This window comes from Pongo abelii, chromosome 10, assembly GCF_028885655.2.
Source record: "Pongo abelii isolate AG06213 chromosome 10, NHGRI_mPonAbe1-v2.0_pri, whole genome shotgun sequence".
Taxonomy (NCBI): domain Eukaryota; kingdom Metazoa; phylum Chordata; class Mammalia; order Primates; family Hominidae; genus Pongo; species Pongo abelii.
In genome coordinates this window covers 21,317,991-21,338,199 of record NC_071995.2, presented here as the reverse complement: position 1 = coordinate 21,338,199, position 20,209 = coordinate 21,317,991, and the positions used below count along the sequence as shown (strand labels likewise).

Sequence of the window (20,209 nt, the reverse complement as noted above, 5' to 3'; positions counted from 1 at the left end):
CCTATAGGCAATACTGTATCCAATAGAGCACTTAGTCTCTTTTCCTCTGAAATCAGAGAAGTGGGCTGGAACTTTTGAAGGTCACTTCCAATTGGGCAAGTAATTCATTTCTCTACATAATGTACACACACACACACACACACACACACACACACACCCATCAAATAAGAAAAAAGAAAAAGATTTTAAAATTACATCTTGGCATCTTTAAGCATTTTACATTTAAAAAAAGATTTTTAAATTATTATGTAGACTTAGAAAAGTCCTTATTGTATTAATTGCTAATCTTTCACAAGCTCTACCTTATAAATAGTTATTGAGTCACTGATGCTGTTTCCTTCTTATGGTAAATTGCCTAGTGTACACTGAATAGCTCACAAGGAATAGGCTATTTGGTGGAATTTCCATATACTTCTCCCAATAGGTAAGTTACGCATTTGCCTAGTGTCAGTTTCCTTTCTTCCCAAATCTCTTTAGGCCTGTTATATTTGTCACTGTAAATTACATAGGCTAACAAAACATCTACAAAGAAATGACACCTGCATAAAAATAGAATTGTTTCCTTGAAAACGAAGTTAGGTAGCTTTACACAGAGTTCATAAATATATTTTATAAGGGTGAGAGCCTAAGAATGTATTTCCCTTGATTTAGGTAGGGGAGATACAACTATAAAGATTCAAAAAGAAAATCACGGCACACCTAAAGGCTTTTCAACTCAGAATGCTTCCAAGTTCCTAAGTTGTTTCCACTATAAAGAAACTGAAACTGGCAAGCATGTACAATGAAATATGAAATATGGGTATGGTGTAAGTAAGAACGGCAACCTGAAACTCCAGTCAGTCACTTCAGTGGACACATACTTGAGAGAAACATTCTTGGCTCTTCATCAAAGATGTGCAAAAACCTGCATACTCTATGTATTAAGTTAAAATATATCACTAGAATTATAGAAAATTTATATCATATTTTTATGATTCTCTACTTTAAAAACTTTTTTAAATTCCCAGACCAGCTATTTGTCCTAATTATGTCTGTTAAGAGAGCTCCATAGTATTTTAAACTCAACATTTTCTTTCCCTTAAAATGAGACATAATGTAACTGCAATGTTAAAGCTATTCATTAACATTCCTGGAACAAGAGATAGAAGCTATTCATTAACATTCCTGGAACAAGAGATAGAAAGCTAAGCTTGGTTTATGAATTAGCATTTGGGAAGCAAAAAGGTAGAGAAACATATTTTTGTCATATATATAATTTGTAAGGTTGTGTATGTGGGAAGTTGGAAAGCAGAGTTTTAAAACGTTGGGATATAAGAGAAAGTTTTTTTCATTCATCAATATCAAATATTTATTATACGAGGTAATACATGGGGTCTTTAAGGATGCAAGACCCGAAGTCAGACTGCTTCTGTTCAAATTTCAGATCTGCTAAGATTTTTATTTTATTTAAAAAGTAAATTCATTTTATTTCCCTCCCCTCCCCTCTCCTCCCCTACCATCTTCTCTCCTCTCCTTTTTTCTTTTCTTCTTTCTTGAGATGGAGTCTCACTCTGTTGCCCAGGTTGGAGTGCAGTGGCGCGATCTCAGCTCACTGCAACCAACCTCCGCCTCCTGGGTTCAAGAATTCTCCTGCCTCAGCCTCCCGAATAGCTAGGACCACAGGCATGCACCACCATGCCCAGCTAATTTTTGTATTTTTGGTAGAGACAGGTTTCCCCATGTTGGCCAGGCTGGTCTCGAACTCCTGACTTTGTGATCCGCCTGCCTCGGCCTCCCAAAGTGCTGGGATTACAGGCGTGAGCCACCATGCCTGGCTCATTTTATTTCTTTAACTGTTGTCTCATCTCTAAAAAGGGATTAATAGTAATATCGACTGTATAGTATAACTGATGATTAAATGAGATCATAAACATAAAGACTTGTTAGAGTGCTTGGCCCAAAATATATGTTTGTTTGATAAGTATTATACATCACCAACATTATCATTATTGTCAGTGAAACGTTGTTGAGAAAGATTGTGTGTGCAAAGGAATGTATGTTGTGCATGTGGGTGTTTGTCCCCTACATGAACTGGGCCAGTAGTTGCTTTATAAATGAAGATAGCACAGAGATATGATTTCTCTACCAAAAAAAAAATAATAATAATAATTAAAAAATAAAATAAAACAATAAAAACGAAAACCTAACTATTTCCACTTCTTAGTCTAGGTAAATGCAGTCAGATATATTGTACTCCCTACTGCAAAATACCCATAATAGTCCTGATATTAATTTTAAGTTCTTAAAAAGTGATTGTACAAAAGTCCTGGTTTCAGTTAATATGGTTGATTGCACTGGAATGATTTATAACACAGGATGTGAAAAGAATTCTAAAAGCAGGCATCATAGTTCCATTGTTGGAAGTATTTTTTTCTTTCTATTTAGTCATCCTGGGAGGCACCCTGGGAGGCAAACACAGCATGGGAGGAATATTCTCAGGGTGGAAAGGGAGTTGGGATAAGAGACGAATAAACAGCGTAAGAGATGACACATTAAAAGGAAATAGTCACTGGCGCTTTTCTCATCCAACTTTGGTCCTCAATGCTGGGAAAAGATGTGTGATGAGTTTTTGGAAGCTGTCTCCTCCTACATCTCTGTAGCACAATGTGCCACTTCATCCCCCCAGCTCTTTCTCTGGGAGGCTGTCTGTAGTACTAGGAAATGATATCTTGGTCTTTAATGTACTACATTAATTTAGAAGATGAGCTGCATTTGATACAATGATCTTTGGTGCATTACTGGTTCTGACCTCAGAGACAGCAAAATTGCATATGTGTTTATACTTTCATAGGACCCATTTATAATTTTAGACTTGAAGTTAGTTGGGAAATTTTTAAAAAATGAAATCATGTGAAAATTTTGCAGTAACTCTTTGTAGGCTGAACTTTGGCTAAAGGCCATCGTAAGGAAGCAGATGTTTGCGTATTTTAATTTTCTGGCAGGGAATACGAGTTTACATTTGGATTTTTTTCCTTAAGATAATATATATGTACAGTAGGAGGAAAACATATAGGGCCCTTCATCAAACTGCTTCCCAACCTGTCTGTGGGCAGCTTCCATGTGAGGTGTGAAACACAACAAACTTCATTAGTTACCAGAATTCTTAACATCCTTCTCTTTTGATGTTCAAAGAGCATTGCAAGTGACCAAATGAGACGGCATACATGGCCTCTGTCCTTATACGTGTCTCTACAAGCTATCAGCAAACAAGTCAAAAATTGGTGAAAAATTCTGTCTTGTTTAGATTTTCTAACTACTTTCCAGACACTAGCGAACTCACTTAACAACTCAAAGTTAACAATTTTACAGTAGTGTTTTATTATTTAGGAAATAGAACATACTTATTCATCACTTACTCTAGTAAGAAAGAACCCACATCTTTCAGAAGATAACCCTAGCTGCCTTTAAGTTGCATGCTGGTTTTCTCTCTTTCTCTTAATTAGAAAAGATGATGTAGCTGGCAAAGATATAATCAACTCAGGCAATGAGCTACTCATGTGACTGCTCACACAAATGTGGGAAGGCTCGGTTAGGTACAAATTGCTATGTAAATAAAAAACATTATTATTTCTGTTGTTGGAAGAAACAGGAAGCAAAGAGAACTTAACTGGATGTGAGCACTTCTCTGATATGAGCAAGAGTTTTTAAATATGATAGGAATAACTGAGAATCTCTGAAATAAGTACGAACTCAGAAAGCTGATAAATGTGGGCTGGGCTTTTGTCTGTAAAATATCAAGAATTGCTATTAAACTTGAACTTGAGGCTTCTGTTTGCTTAGGCTAAAAACTTCAGTGAACAACAGATGGCAGTATTCTGCCTTTTAAAAGAATTATCTGACCATCTCTTTTAAAACAAGTGCTACTGCCTCATTAACAGGCAAAATTTAGTTTTTTTTCACAGAAAACAAAAAAAAGCTAAAAAAGAATAACTTACATAAGTCTATTGGTAGAAATAAAAAATTTAAAATGTGTCTTATCCCTCAGGATCATTGTTAAAGTGAAATTACAATTACATAATTAATGATTTGTCTAAGTTGCAAACATTTTAGTTGTTACGTTTCTCAGTTTTTATAAGACATATTAGAAACGTGACTTCTTCCCATACACAATTTGATTAACATTTTTCCCACATGTAATTTTCTACTGTGATTAAAATATTAACATAAAACATCAAATGCATTTGAACACATTGTTTTGTAAAACTTTATTGCCATTTGTTTTATCCGTATCAACACTAGACTTTTTCCTGCCTCATATTCAATGGGTGCTTATCTAGGCTACAGACTTGCCTCTTCTATACTTAATCCAGGACATCTTCCCTGACTGCTTTAGGACCATACAAACATCTCCACATTAATGCCTGTTGGGATATTCCTTTCATACCCTGAAAACAGCAGAAACAAAAGCAAGCCAAAAAAAAAAAAAAAAAAAAAAACCCTTGGAGCTATAACTTTTGAGAAATCTTGCATCTCTGACCAGATATTACATATATACATAGATCCTCGTTGCAACAGCACCTGCCACAATTCTCAATTCAGCTTTTGGTATGTCTGTATGTGATGGTCTGTCTTCCTCCTTTAGGCTCAAAGTTGTACAAGGACAAGGGCAATGCTAGGTTTCATTCACCTAGTGTGGTATCTGGTACTTTGTAGGCACTCAATAATATGAGAAATGATGACTGCATAAGTAACATACTCCAAACCTTCAAAGATAAGTAAATGCCCTCTCTCCAATTCTGTACCTTAAAAGACAAGTAAATTAAAGTGTTTGAGACAGTTCTTTGAAACAAATCACTGCTTTTCTGGAAGCCATCTTAAAACATTCAACCTCCTAGCACAATTGCATGTTCTAATCTCACACTTAAAGCATGTTGAGAATTGTTACACTGAAATACTGGAGTCATGATTAAAAACTATTATTTAACAACCTGATTCTGGAATAAGCACTATGCAGAAAACAGTGAAACTGCCAAGGAGAAGTATAGTACTGACACAAAAAGCAATCCTACAAATTTTTCCACAATTGGGTACATACATGAAAAGAGTAAGCAAAGGATTAGGGTATGTTTTCTGGAAAAGGAGAAGATCTTAACAGGCCTGGAGGTAAAGAATGGCCTTTTGAAGACAAAGTTCAGGTGAGGTACACAGTGCTTCAGGTTGAAAGGATGACACTGGAGAAGTTTGAGGAAACAGATCATGGCAGGAATATGAGCCATATTCAAGAGCTTTGATTAACTAGTAAGGACAGTAAGAAAGTCCTGTAGAGTACTGGCATCATCAGTATGTGTGGAGAGAGGAGGCAGGCTAACTTTCAGGATGAAGGTTTGGGAAGATACGTAGCTAAGAATCTTTCATAGAATGAGGAATCAAAAGAGAAGGAATCAGTTTGGACAAGGATACTGAGGTATTGGATGATTCCAGTGGCATATTAGGAGAGACTTCTGAACTGGAAATATACATTTGGGCATTGAAGACATATATATGGTCATTTCAACAGCATGTTGCTATGAAAGTGTGTGAAGAGAAAGGAGTATACTGAGGCTAGAGCCATAATCAATACCAACTTTTAAAAGCCAGGCAGAAGAGAAATCCACAAAAGGAAATAAGAAGGGACAAGTGAGAACTAAGAGTGTAGTGTCCATGGGGCCAAGAAAATGTTAAGAAGCAAGGAGTGGTCAGCAGTGGATCAGTACTTGAGAGGTTAGTAAATCTTGAAAAATGTTTATGAGCTTAGTATTTGGAAGATCACTGGCAACTCTACGGACTACAGTTTCAGTGAAACACTGAGGTAGCCAGCCACAGTGCAATAAATTGAGCAATTAAAGGTAGATAGAAAAATGAAAAGCATAGAGACAAGTCTCATGAAAACTGGCTGTAAAGTGGAAGATAGATATATGTCAGTATCCAGAGGGAAAACAGGGTCTAAAGAGTTACTAAGCATGTGAGCAGCATAAATGCTGAAGGGTAAAGACAATGGAATGATAAATAGATAAAAATCCAAGAGAAGGAAGTAAGGGGTACAGGAGTAACCTTTCACAATGGGAGATACCTTTTCCATGATAACAGTAAGAAAGAAGAATATAGATTTATGGGTGAGAAGTTAAACAAATTTTTATACTTTGACTTTTATTTACACTGTGAATTAGGCACTGAGTCCCTTGCTGAGAATGTGATGTGGGCAATGTTGAGGTTAGAAGTACAAACCAGAATGAAAAGTTTTGAAAGAGGGATAAAAAAGAGCTGGCTAGATTCTCAAGCAATACAAAGGCCCAGTTGAGTACTTTCCAGTGTTACTCAGCATAAAATTTGACTTGAAAAGGCAACAAAGAGAAAACAGGAGAAGTATGACAGACAGGAAAGAAAGATTGGCCAACCGGACTGGAGATCCTGGTGAGGTGAAAGAACAGGTCTAGAGAGAGTAAGTGGGGGGCAGAGCAGAAAAGCTGGAAGAAGCATGAAGGCAGCACGTGGGGACTGCATAAGAAGGGTGAATGGGTAAAGGAGTCCATTAGCAGACTAGACTCTCAGGCAGGGGAAGTTACTGCCTTTTATTAGCAGAAATGAAGGTTGAAAGGGAAGTATGAGGCTAGATTTCAGATGCCCAAGAATGAAAGACAAAGATTTCTAATTCTATCAGTTGGTAACAATGATGAAAGATGGCTGAGAAGGAAAATGATGTAGTCAAACAGTATGCAGTGCTTGAGGAAGGTTAAGGTGTGGCATAGAAGAAGGCTGATCTGACCAAGGCTGCCACAACAATAAACATGGGAAACAAGGCCATTCACAGCATGAATGTCCAGGAAGAAAAGAGTGAAAGTTACATTAAGGAGAATCATTTGCACTTGGAAGTAGATGAGATATGGCGACATAAGAAATGAAATAGATTTATTCCTATAATAGTCTTCTTTACTCTGTCTACAATATTCTTTCAATTTCTTCTTTCAGAATCTCTTTAAGTACCCCAGACTTCACAGAATAATATGTGGATAATTCACCTGTGAGTTAATAAAATCTATATTTTGTCTGACCAACTAAGAAAATGATCCCCTTTGATATCTCTATTGCCTTCCACAGTGTAAACATTTGAGGGGGTGGGTGATTTCAATAGCCCCCAATTTTTTAACACAACATTAAACACCTCATAAATGTATTTTAAAAGTCAGTAGGGCCTGGTGTGGTAGCTCACACCTGTAATCCCAGTTCTTTGGGAGGCCGAGCCAGGCAGATCACTTGAGGTCAGGAGTTCAAAACTAGCCTGGCGAACATGGTGAAACCCCATCTCTACTGAAAATACAAAAAATTAGCTGGGCATGGTGGTGGGCGCCTGTAATCCCAGCTACTCAGGAGGCTGTGGCAGGAGAATTGCTTGAACCCTGGAGGCGGAGGTTGCAGTGAGCTGAGATTGTGCCATTGCACTCCAGCCTGGGAGATAGAGCAAGACTCCATCTCAAAATAATAATAACAATAATAATAAAAGAAATAAAAGTCAGTAAATTTCATTTGCTACAACTAATCAAGGATTCCATCAACTGAATAATAAAGTTTTCAAACTTAAAAATAGATCAAATTTCAAAATATTTTTGGAAAACAGAGTGTGTTTTATCTAAAGAAACACTGTTAGAAGTGATTTTGAAGTTTATGAGCACAAAAAACACATAAGTATGATAGAATTTTATTTGTTTGTTTTCCACTGCAAATTTACCCTATTTCAATAATGTCACAAACGGAACACAGAGGTACTGAAAAAATATCCATTTCTTCTTCATTCATTTGACAAATATTAACTGAAATCTATTGGGTACCTGGTACTATCTACACCTTAGGGCTAGCTTGCAGTCTAGTGGAAGGCATTCAGGGAACTGAAAGGGGTTAGAGGATAAAGGAGAAAACCCTGTGGGTGTATCCAGTACCCCTGGTTATAAGAAGAGTGAAAGAAGTTGGTTGAAAGTGAAAACAGTTGTTTCTCAAAGTGCAGATCCTAAAACACCTGAATCTGTCCATGTGGTTCTTTTCCAAACTTTGAAAATGGCCACTCTGAACAGAGTCACCATTATCATTCATACCTCTCTTCAAAGTAGGATCAAAAAAAGAACAAAACAAACAAAAAAGGCTATTATCCAGAAAAGAGAATTGTGAGAAGGGTGAAAGACAGATAGCAAACATACTTATCACTATAACACAGCATTTCCCTCAAAATCTTGAGCCCCTCTAAGTCTCATAGATCCAACACCTAAGTCTTATCTTTGAAATATGGACTTCAAGGCTTTCTAGCTTCTGATCCCCCGAGCAATGAGTTGGGAACTTGAAATTCCCTTCCCTCTCAGAATACCTGAGGGTTCCTTCTTGCTTACTGGTTTTCAAGAATGGAGTAAGCTTATCTCTAAGTCATTTTACATATAGGGCAGGTAGGCATAATACATCTACAGTTTGTAATATAATTTCTTGATTTACTAAGATGCAACTCAGAGATCTAAAAAATGACATTGTAAAGGGAGTGACTTTCAACATTTGAAAGCAGTGCACACAAAAGGTTATGTAATTTGCCCAAGGTTACAAAGATCTTAAGCTGCAGAGATGACATTCCAACCCAGGTAGTCTGGATCCGAAGCCCTACGCTATTCACAATGCTAAATACTGGGTACTGTTCCTGTGTACAGTCATTTACCTTCAATGATATGAAAATATCCTTGCCAATTAGCTATACAATATTTTTTTTAAACAAACATTTCCTCCAATTAATGGGAGCCTAAGTAGATAAAAGATTATTAAGGGGAACCTGTTAAGGTCATCAGTAAACTCCAAGATTTCATGGTTGACTCCCTTCTTTCACATCTTTGAAAATGTCAGATTAGACTCTTCCCAGAACTAAGTATTAGGAAAGGTCCCACTATTAATATTTTTCCATCAAGAAAAATGCCACTTATTCTCTCTATTTCTGATACTTAAGCCAGATCATTCATATGGTTTGCCCCAGAAGGAAAAACTTGTGGACTCTTGTGGAGACTTCTATTGCTAATAGGAAGGCATCTGTCTTCATTTTCCTCTTAGGTGGTAATGCAAATAAAATTGTATGATGTATCTGTCTACAAGTCTGGGTTAATTACTTCAGTTTAAGAAACTGGTTTCAGTTGTAATCTTATTATATTCAGAATGTTATGAGACAATTAAAAAATATGATTATCCTAGGATCAGCAGACATGGTGGCTCACCAAGACATTTAACAGGCAGATGTCAGGCAGGATCATCAAGGTCTTATATGGGAAGTATTTCAAAATGATACCCTACTCCACGTTTAGCAACAATGTGTTGCTGAATAAAGGAGGAAATTAAGTAAGTAAATAAGTCATTTGGTCATAATAGTGAGTCACTCAGGATTTCTGTCATAGATTTGTTTTCTTCTTGTAGACATAATTGCTAGTTCAGTCAATGCTTCCACACAGCGTTTGTATGGTAATACCAACAGATTTATGGAATATGAAGAGCCAATTTCTACAGAAATTCAGCACATGTTCTTTAAGACAAAGATCTATGCAAAAAAGGACAAAATAAATTCAAAAATAATCTTTTAAAATTATAATCATAAGATTAATACAATCACTGATTAAAAATATGTTTTTTTCTGAAAATGAGGAGGATGTAGGAAAAACATTGATATTAAATTTGTCTTTAACCATCATTTCAGTCAATTTTAATTTCATTTCATCTTAAAATAGGGAGATGAGGACTGAAGTAGGGTGCCAATGCTTTAATTGAAATATGCCATAAAAACAAATAAGCAAAGCTTTATTTTAAAAATGGACATAGAGCAGATGCAATGGCCCCTTTCAAGTGCTGGCCCTGATGGCAAACTGAGGAACATAAAATTAAGACAGAATAAGGTCTAACTAAAAAGAGCTTCAAAGTGTCTCCCTACTAGTTTCAATACTTCAAACAAATACTTTAAACTTGCTATATTATCTCTATCATCAGCTACATTCTACTCTGGCTCAAAAGATTATAAGAGCTTCTTGAATATCCATCAAGCATGTCTTGTGGCTGCTGGACCAACTGACAGCCTCATTAAATTTCCTATGGACTATGATAACACTCTGATATTAAGACAAATAGGTCCAAAGACACTTGGAAATGTCTAATTCTAAACTGTCTTCAAAGCATATGCAGTGGCTATCATGATTGACTCTCTGTGCCAATCATGATAATTTCAACTGCAAAGCCAGGAATTTGGTCAAGAATGGGTAGGCCAAGCCAATGTGAGTCAATGAGATATGAGGGGAACTTAGCTTCATGCTTCTAGAAAAGGAAATCCTTTTTCTTCAGAAGAAATCCTTTTACTCCAGAAGAAAGTTTGTTGCTGCCAGCAACAAACAAACTTGGATCACAAGTAGAATCGGCATTAGGATGACACCAGTACTATAGACAGTAGCAGAGTAGAGAGGATAAAAAAACCTAGGTGCATTATAACATTGCTGAATTCACTAACTGCACTAATTTTACCTGAAGGCTTCCTTCCTTTGGCCTTCTATTCATGAGAAATAATAACATCTCTTTATTGCTACAATTAGTTGAAGTAAAGTTTTCTTTTATTTACAGTTGAAAATATTATAACAAATACAGCATAATTTTTTTTTACCAACTGTATATATAATGAGTAGATAAATAGGTGGTAATAATAAAATTTTATAATGTATCGATCTACAAGTCTGGGTTAATAACTTTCAGTTTAGGAGAACAGTTTTAGTTATAATCTTATTATATTCAGAATAGTATAAGGCAATTAAAAAATATGATTACCTTAGGGTCAGCCGAACATGGTAACCTACTGAGGGCTGAGTGATGAGCACCAGCTAGTTCTCTTAGCCAAGTGACTCATTTCTACAAGCGAGCCCCCAACATACTATCCGTATCTAAATCCTAGATGCAAATTAATAATCAAAATGCTACTCATTTAATATTCTTATAGAAAGGCACTTTAGACATGTTTGGATTCTGTAAGCTTCTTAAAGATGAGCGTCATTTCATATTTATTTTCTAACCCCACAGCATTTTGCTCAGGTACCAGGCTCAGAAAAAAAAAAAAAAAAAAAAAAAAAAAAAAGCCCCTAATTAGTTTAAATGAATTCTCTTTTCTCCAGTTCTTCTTGGCAGAAAATATACAAAAATAAGCTATCCAATCTTTATTGAGGACTTTAATTCGGCTTCATATGAATTTCTAAATATAGACAGGACTTCATAATTCTTGACTTCCTCCCTATGGTTTCAATGAGCAAATAATATTTTTTCTTTTGGTTAATACCAGTCTCCTACCACTATACTTTTAATTTCATCCTTCTAATAGACAGCATATTTGTTTTAATTAGTGCATTTCTTATTCATTCTCTTTTTCCTCCTCACTTTTTCCTCACGACTTAAAAACATTGTTAGCATTTCCTCTACTAACAAAATTAGGGTCTTTGACCCCATCTCTAAGGAGCTAACCATTTTTTAAAAAATTATAATCTATTAACATTTTGAAAGCCCTTAAAGAGAGTTCTGCTCTCACTAATTCTCTATCAATATTAATAAATATCTTAATCAAAATATCTAATGACAACATTCCTGGCTTTTTCTTGCTTCACCACCAGACATTACTGAAGCTTAGCACCTCAGGCACAGCCATCTCCTCTTCTTCTGGCCTAGCTTTTTTCCAGCCTCTCTGAGAACAAACTCTCTGTCTGCTTTCCTTTTTATTATTTTCATCCACATTAATCTGTGCCCTTCCCTCCCAGCCCTCACCCTATGTTATAAAGAATACAGTACCCGCTAATCTGTTGTTCCAACACTGACCACTCCTTCGAGCTTCTGGACAGCTCCACTCAGATATTCCAAAGCAATTTCACATTCAACTTTCCAAAAGAAAATATTTTATCTTTGGAAATCTCTTCCTCATGTATTTCCTACTTGGCTAAAACCAAAATCACTAACCAAAACTGGACACGTTGACTCTTGGGTTTTATTTGTATATATTCTTTGCTTTCTTACCTTCAACATCAAATTGGTCAGTGGATCTGGAAATTTACATGCAAGACTGACATTTTTTTTTTCCTTAAAAAGCCTCTCATCCCTGCTTTAATCCGTCTCTCATGATATCACATGAGGATGGCTACAATATTTTTTTCTTCTAGTTTCTTCCTGCCACAAACTTGGCTTTTCCCAATGCGGAGATATTATTATGCTGCTCTGCCATTTGAGGGCTCCCCAAAGTTAGAGAACAACATTCAAATTCTTGGTTGTCTTTAAGTGTGTTAACATTTAACCTTTAACCCGCCCCCCTTTTCCAGTTATATCTCCACATGCTCTACTAATGCCTCATCCCTCCAGCTAACCTGGATTCTCTTTACAGATATGATGCCACAACCCTGTGCTTTGGTTTATGGTGTTCCTTCTGCCTACCACTTCATTTCTTTTATTTAGTATTGATTATCAAGATTCAACTTTAATATATAAAAACATTCTAGCTTCATTCTCAAACTGACACCAAATTAGTCGCTTCAGCCTCGAAGTCTCCATAGTACTTTGTTCAAACATCTATTATGATATTGTTCTATTGCTAATTATGACTAAATTCCTCACCAGATTATGCATTTGAGAACAATTTTTGTTCATTTTTATAATCTTAGTACTCAGCATACTGTAAGAACTCAAAAAACCTAATTATTAAAAGAATGAGCTCTAATTGCCTTCTAACATAATGTGCTATTCTTACAAATGGTTCTCAAATGTTTAGAGAATCTCATTATTCTAATCGGTCTGAAAAGTGTGACTCCCCCACCCCTTGTATTCAAACAAGACCTCCTTCTAGTCCTCACAACCTCCTACTGAGTATCATGTCACTTAAGGCAACTGCCTGCAATAAACACACTCAATTAACAGGCAAACACAGATTCCCATGAGCAATGAACATAAAGGAGTATTGAAGAAAGAAGAGGCACAGTGCACTAATTTCCCTGATGCTCTCCCTAATTTTCAGCAGTCCCTGACTACAGGCCCACTGCTTATTTTCAGAGCTCCTTTCTATGGTTGGTACTCAAGCATAGGTGGACACTTCACAGAAAGTGGCTTTGTTTGTAATAACAGCACCCATACATCATTGGAAAACACTAGAACACTGAAGGAAAAAAATAGAGTGAACAAATTTTGACTTATTGCTAGCATAGTCGTTTGATATTATAGTTTTAAAAAACATAATGATTGGATATGGTGTTCGAATTCCTTTTATTTACTGCAGGATGACAATTTATACCTTTAAAGAAAGGTAATTCTGAAAATCTAGAGTCAATCTCTCTGTTCCCTCAAAACAAATACAACCTTTTGACCTTTCCACTGTAATTAGTACACTGGCATTCCATATGCTTTTAAGACACAATATTCTTTCTTCCTTAGGTTTGAAGAGTTAAAAAAAAATTCCCCTTAAATCCAAACTAACATCTTTAAACAGATGCAATTTATCAGCTTTCAGTAATGTAACCTACCTAAGACTATGAATTATTGTCTTTCTGCTTGGAAGACATACTGGTATCTGTGCCATATTGAAAATTATATGTTAATCGTTGCACTTCAATTATTTGTTTGCATATCTTTCTTTAAAATTAGACCATGTATTTTACTTAACCCTTTATTATATCACCAGTACTTATTATAATGAAGTGCATAAAAATGTTTGCCAGACTATAAATACATTTACTTATTCACTGATGTGTTTGCCCAGGTAGACTTTCTTACTTTGAACACAAAATACTGGATAGCCACCACGATTATTACAATCTGTTTGGCTATGACAGTTCTCAAGAGAAATGAGTACACTGACATTCTGGTTTATTAATCAGCCTCTCATGAGATAAGTTAAAATGCATAAGTTCTGTGAAACCTGAATTCTGTGGGTAAGCTTACAGTTTTTGAGTCTGAGAAAAAAGAATAACACCTCTCTACCAGCCCCGAGACTGGACTTACAGGGCTCAGCATGAGAGAACAGAACAGTGTATCATTCTTTCTTCCTCCGATCCCTAACAATGCACGTATTTTGGCAATTTGCCTTTGGCATTAGAAGGTTGTATCTGTGTGTCAGCATGAAGCCACTCCTGTGGCTACTTTCTTGTAAAATGTAATTATATTCTGGAACAAGCCATAAGCATTGAGACACTAGGTCCTAAAATATTGTATGCTAATTTCTTCTAATTGAAAAATAGTATTATTAAAGTCAGATCAGATGATAGTTTGACCCTAAGGTAGCCTGACAATTGATTATTCACTTCTTTGTCATTTCACTTCATTCAAAATAGAGTTAAGTATGTACATTGGCTGTATACTGTCCTTGAACTGTAGCACTGCCCAACGTATGAAATATACTATATTACTGTACAATCAAAAACTTATTTTGTGGCTAAAGGAGATGAATTAACAAAACATTATATTTCTGTAGCTGAGACATAAAAGAGACCTAGGTTTACTGTTTTAGGACTTTAGGGGGAAAGGCATAATATGCCAGAAAGGACTATCACCTGTAGTTACATTCAGAAACACATTGTTTTAATTCATGTTCAGGCAAACCTTAACATATCAGAGTAGTGATGATAATAACAACCATTATACTATCAACAATGGCAATACTTATGCCTGGTACAAGTGCTCTGCACTTTCAAAGTGGACAGGGAGCTAGGACATGCAAAGTGGGACAATGCTATTATCACTACAGCTTTCCTAAGGTTTATTCTTGGAGAAACATGAAACACACATCACAGACCTACCATAACCTACATGCTCTTGGGATTTAGGCCCAAGTATACACGAGACGAAACATTTATTCATGAATTCATTTCTAATTTCCATTCTATCTGCGTATCTTTGTACTGTCTGGAGTGGGAGTGTATAATTTAAATGTGTGCCTGCTGCCTTTTAAAATTGCCATTACTCTGACCATTTAGATTGTTTTCTTTCTTTCCTTTTCCTTTTCCTCTCCTTTCCTTTCCTCTTTCCTTTCTTCTGGTTAAGATGAGGGCTCTTTATATGGCCTAGGCTGGTCTCAAACTCCTGGGCTCAAGTGATCCTCCCAACTTAGCCTCCCAAAGTGCTGGAATTAGAAGCGTGAGCCACCACACCCAGCTTGAATTGTGTTTCTTGATATGTCCTTTCTCCTCCAGACTATTCTTGGATGTTGGTCTCTCATTCCTTGAAACTGACCACATGCCACCTCTCACTCAGGTCTGGAACTTGCTCATAAATACAAGATACTGATTGTGCCTCTTTCCCCTGCAGTTGAGAGAAGAAAAGGGGTCAGAGGAAGTTGGAAGGTGCTTCTTGAAATTTTATAATCTTCACCATCACCTCCTAAATCTCCCCAAACCCTGAAGCAGAATCAGAAAGAGAAATCAGAATGACATGAATACACTCACCAGCAGTTCCACTATTTATATTTGGAAAATATTCCACGGCTGAGCTTATGCATTATGCATTTGGAGCACGGGATGGTAAGAGTACCTTTGTTTGTTTTATGTGACGCGTAATAGAGCAGTCGGAAAAGTATTCTAGGTTTGTCCATCGCTCAAGCCAGTGGCCTTCACATCCATGTAATATGTTGCCAACTCACAAGGTGGCATAAGATTTTTCACTAGATCTGTTGCACTGTAGGTAACCTATTATGACCGTGAGTGTAGGCATAAGATTGAAACTAGGTAATGTTTCATGTGAACTAACGTGAACTAATTTTTTTTTTTTTTTTTTTTTAGATGCAGTCTTGCTCTGTCGCCCAGACTGGAGTGCAGTGGCATGATCTCGGCTTACTGCAAGCTCCACCTACTGGGTTCACGCCGTTCTCCTGCCTCAGCCTCCCGAGTAGCTGGGACCACAGGTGCCTGCCAGCACGCCTGGCTAATTTTTTTGTGTTTTTAGTGGAGATGGGGTTTCACCGTGTTAGCCAGGATGGTCTCAATCTCCTGACCTCGTGATCCGCCCGCCTTGGCCTCCCAAAATGCTGGGATTACAGGTGTGAGCCACAGCGCCCGGCCATGTGAACTAATTTTTAAGTCTCCCTGGTCTCCAGACTCCAAAGCTCTTGGTATACTTTGCACAGACCTATTGTGCACAATGCACAGACCTATTGCCAGCAAACCTTCTACTTATGTTAGTTATCATGTCATTGATTTCAGATGAAGGTTAGAAAGAAAACAAGCTGGGTAACACAGCTTAGGTCACCCTTAATATGTCAAATTACTTACCATGAACAATATAATTTACAGTAACCATGGCAAAAATATTGTTTCTGGTATAAATACTTTCCACTTTTTTTTCAATTTCCAATTTGCTCTGAAAGTCAATTTATTCAATTTATTCAATTAACTGTCCCAGAAATAAGTACATTATAAAAAGAACATACATGAGGCCGGGCACGGTGGCTCATGCCTGTAATCCCAGCACTTTGGGAGGCCGAGGCAGGTGGATCAAGAGGTCAGGAGATCGAGACCATCCTGGCTAACACAGTGAAACCCCATCTCTACTAAAAAATATTAAAAAATTAGCCGGGCATGGTGGCAGGTGCCTGTACTCCTAGCTACTCGGGAGGCTGAGGCAGGAGAATGGCGTGAACTCAGGAGGCAGAGCTTGCAGGGAGCAGAGATGGCGCCACTACACTCCAGCCTGGGTGACAGAGCAAGACTCCGTCTCAAACAAACAAACAAAAAGGATAACCCCATGAATTAAAAGCTTGACAAATTCCAGGCAGAAAATAAGTAAAACATGAAAACTTCTGGCAGTGGGAAGGGTTAAGGTATAGACAGGACAGGTCAGCCTGGCCTGAGAAAGTGGCCCTGGGGTCAGCTTCTGAGAGCACAGCTCCTGGCACTTCAACTTCTTTTTCTCCTACATATAGGCCCCCAGATTATCGAAAAGGTCCATTTTTCCCCCATATTGAGGAGGGGCTGACAAGGCAGCATGGGGCAAAATGGTGAGAGCAAAGCTGTTTGTAGTATGCTCAGGTCTGTTGTGCACTGGTTATTTTTCAGTCTTGGGGTCAATTCATGGAACCTGCATTTTTGTTCTGTAGCCCACCACTGCCATGCTAGACCCTTCAGGTCCCCCTGGTGTGTTTCTGCAGCTGTCATGATCCATGAAAGTCCTTCTGGAGAGAATATTTTTTGAATGATCACATTATAGTCCTAATTGAAGCTGAGTAGTTTATGGTCCTCTGAAGCTGACAGTGAAACATGGCATTCTCTGAGCCTGTGTCCCTTATCAGAGCCACTTAAAGTAACAACATCCTACAAAAGGCCCTCTGGGTCTCTGAAGGTACAGAGCCCTCATTACTCCTACATTAGGGAAAGCTTTAGACCACTTCTGGGAATGCAAATGAATGAAACCCCATGTGACAGCTGTAATAAAAGGCTCCTGTCTTTTTGCAAAGCATTCAAATGCCATCTGGCAATTTCGTTGACGTCAGCAGGCACAGAAAAACAACTGCCCCTACCGCCTTCTCCACGGTTCTCTTCCACCTCCAATTTTGCTCTCCCCTCCCCAGCAGAAAGCTCCAACATTTAGTTATGGAGAAGGCGAGGAGTAAAGTAGCCTTTAAAAAAGATTTTCTCTATTTTTTATCTGCTTCATTTTAAGAAACAGCTTTAGCATCAGAGCCGCAGTGGTATTTGGCCCCAGCTTTCAAATTCCAGTTAGAGGTTGTATAGATCATCACATTAAAGAGCAACTTTAAAGCCTTTTTCTATCTGTATGTCAGGACTCGAAGCACATTTATTGTGAAAGTAGAGGTGTTAAAGAAAACTATTAATCTAACTTCTGATGTAACCCATTCTCACTTTGATCACTGTAAATAAACACCTAGTGTTAAAATGCTGGGAACAGGTCTGCTGCTCTAGGCTGAATCCATTGGCTTAAGAACTTACACATCATATGTACTTCTTTCAACCATTCACTAGAAGCTTAGATGTACATTTATATATTTTCCAAAGTTGAAATCAGATGATATAGTTATTAAGCTATTTTTCTTTAGATATGTTCCATAAAAAATATATTTTTCTGAATTACTGAACAAAAGACAAACAGGTCAACTCAATGTTTGTACTCTCTGTCAAAGAAATAGTAAAATTCTAGAAGAAACACTATGAAACACAAATCTTTTCCAGAAGTCCTAATTAAAAAAAAAATTCACCCCAATATTTGTACATAGTATAGAAGAGCCTAGTAATTTTATTTATTTATTTATTTAATTTTTGAGGTGGAGTCTTGCTCTGTCGCCCAGGCTGGAGTGCAGTGGCGTGATGTCAGCTCACTGCAACCTCTGCCTCCCGTGTTCAAGCGATTCTTCTGCCTCAGCCTCCTGAGTAGCTGGGATTACAGGCACGCAACCACCTTGCCCGGCTAATTTTTGTATTTTTAGTAAAGACGGGGTTTCACCATGTTGGTCAGGCTGGTCTTGAACTCCTGACCTCATGATCCACCCACCTCGACCTCCCAAAGTGTTGCGATTACAGGTGTGAGCCACCGCGCCCAGCAGAGCCTAGTAATTTTAAGTTATTTATTGCCTACTGTCACTTTTTTCTTTATAAGGGAAAAGATAAATACAATACCTAGCCTGTTCCTGCAAACGAGCAAATACCATTAACAGCAAAGAGTAAAATGGCCTCATTAAAAGCCAACCAAATGGACTACTCCTGAAGATTAAAAAAATACATATCTGAATGAGATTCTATATATTATTGATCCTTGCTACTTAGTCCACTATCAGTGCAAAAGATTTTTGAGAAACAATATTATGTATCAAATTAAAGATAAGGCTAAGTAGTAAGTATTAAGCAATCTTGGAATTGCTTGGTTACATTGCTGTAGACCTAAGCCTTCGTCTTTCCTAAGTTTTGCTTTTTCACTTTTTTTTTTAAAAAAAGTTAAACATCCTAGTATTAACAATAACCTTTAAAACCATTATTTTCCAATTATAATTCCTCATAAATTTCACATAGCTCTGAGTTCCTCAAGTTAAACAAAGTTTTAGTAGATCGGAGCCATCTTCACACAGACTCTTAAGTTTTTCATGAAAATTCATTCATCCTATAAGTTAGAGAAGTGATTTTAAAGTACATATATGGCTATGTCACTTTAAGACTAAATCTTTTTTAAGAGCTCCCTTTTATCTAATAAACTTTTAATCCTACTCCAGCTTACATGAGGAATATGACACAGTCCCACTAGGAGAAATAGCTAAGGTAGTAAAGGACACGTGATAGGTTTGGCGGAGGTCAGAAGAAATAATAAGAGTGCTGTATAATTTGAAAGTTTGCTCAGACTAACTTTAAAGGGGAGGGGTGTCATATCTAAATCCAGACCCTCTATGACTTAACTTTCCTTTCCCGATCATTTCCATCTCAACTCGTGCCATTCTCTGTTCTTAGGAAATCTTTGTGGTTTCTTCTTAACAGATTGTTTCTTGCCTTTTTGCTTTTGGAACATGTTCCCTTTACACAGAAGACACAACCCTTTGTGCACTGGTTTAGTCCCACCCTTAAAGGTTTACTCCAGCTATTACCCTTCTCCAGGAGGCCTTTGCTAACCTGTTTTGCTTTGCAAATGCTCAGTACACTTGTCCTCATTTTAAATTCTACATTTGATTGTGCATCTCTATGCTCCCATAAAACCGTGAACTCGATCAACAGTATCATTCACCTTTGTATCCGCAGTGTCTAGCATAGTATTGAGTGTTCAGTATATGTCTGTGGAAGAAAGGAAAGAAGAAAAGGCAAGGCAAGCACAGTGAAGACACAGAAAGGAAAAGGTATGAACCAAAGTCAAAACTGAAATATCATTACTAAAGAAAGCAAAAGAGTAAAAAATAGAAAATAAAAAAAAAAGCACTCAAAAGATAACTTAAGGTTGAAGGAGAACAATGAGAATTTATTGAACATATACTATTTGTCTAGTAGCATGCTAGACATTTTCACAAATTATCTCATTTAATAATGAACAAAAGCTTGATAAGTGGGATTGTGATTACTATTTACATATGGAGATTCAGACTCACAGAGGTTTTGTTACTAAAGGTCTCTCAGTTGGCAAATGATGAGGACAGAATGAAACGCAGGTCTGTTGACACTCTAGCATTACATGATATTCAATAACTTATGCTGTTTTGGTTAAAGCA

The 20,209-nt window shown here is 37.1% G+C and overlaps 1 protein-coding gene and 1 long non-coding RNA gene across 2 annotated transcripts in view; one reads left to right on the top strand and one right to left on the bottom strand.

The window, feature by feature from the left end:
- Nucleotides 1-20,209, bottom strand: part of PDE3A (phosphodiesterase 3A) — a 303,896-nt gene that overhangs the window by 70,432 nt on the left and 213,255 nt on the right. The gene's annotated exons all lie outside the window — the stretch shown is intronic.
- The window catches only part of LOC129049077 (uncharacterized), a 35,100-nt gene that overhangs the window by 14,138 nt on the left and 753 nt on the right, over nt 1-20,209 (top strand). Inside the window, exons 2-3 of the long non-coding RNA XR_008511859.2 lie at nt 15,328-15,539; nt 19,749-19,843. This is a non-coding gene — a long non-coding RNA (uncharacterized LOC129049077). The remainder of the gene's footprint in view (nt 1-15,327; nt 15,540-19,748; nt 19,844-20,209) is intronic.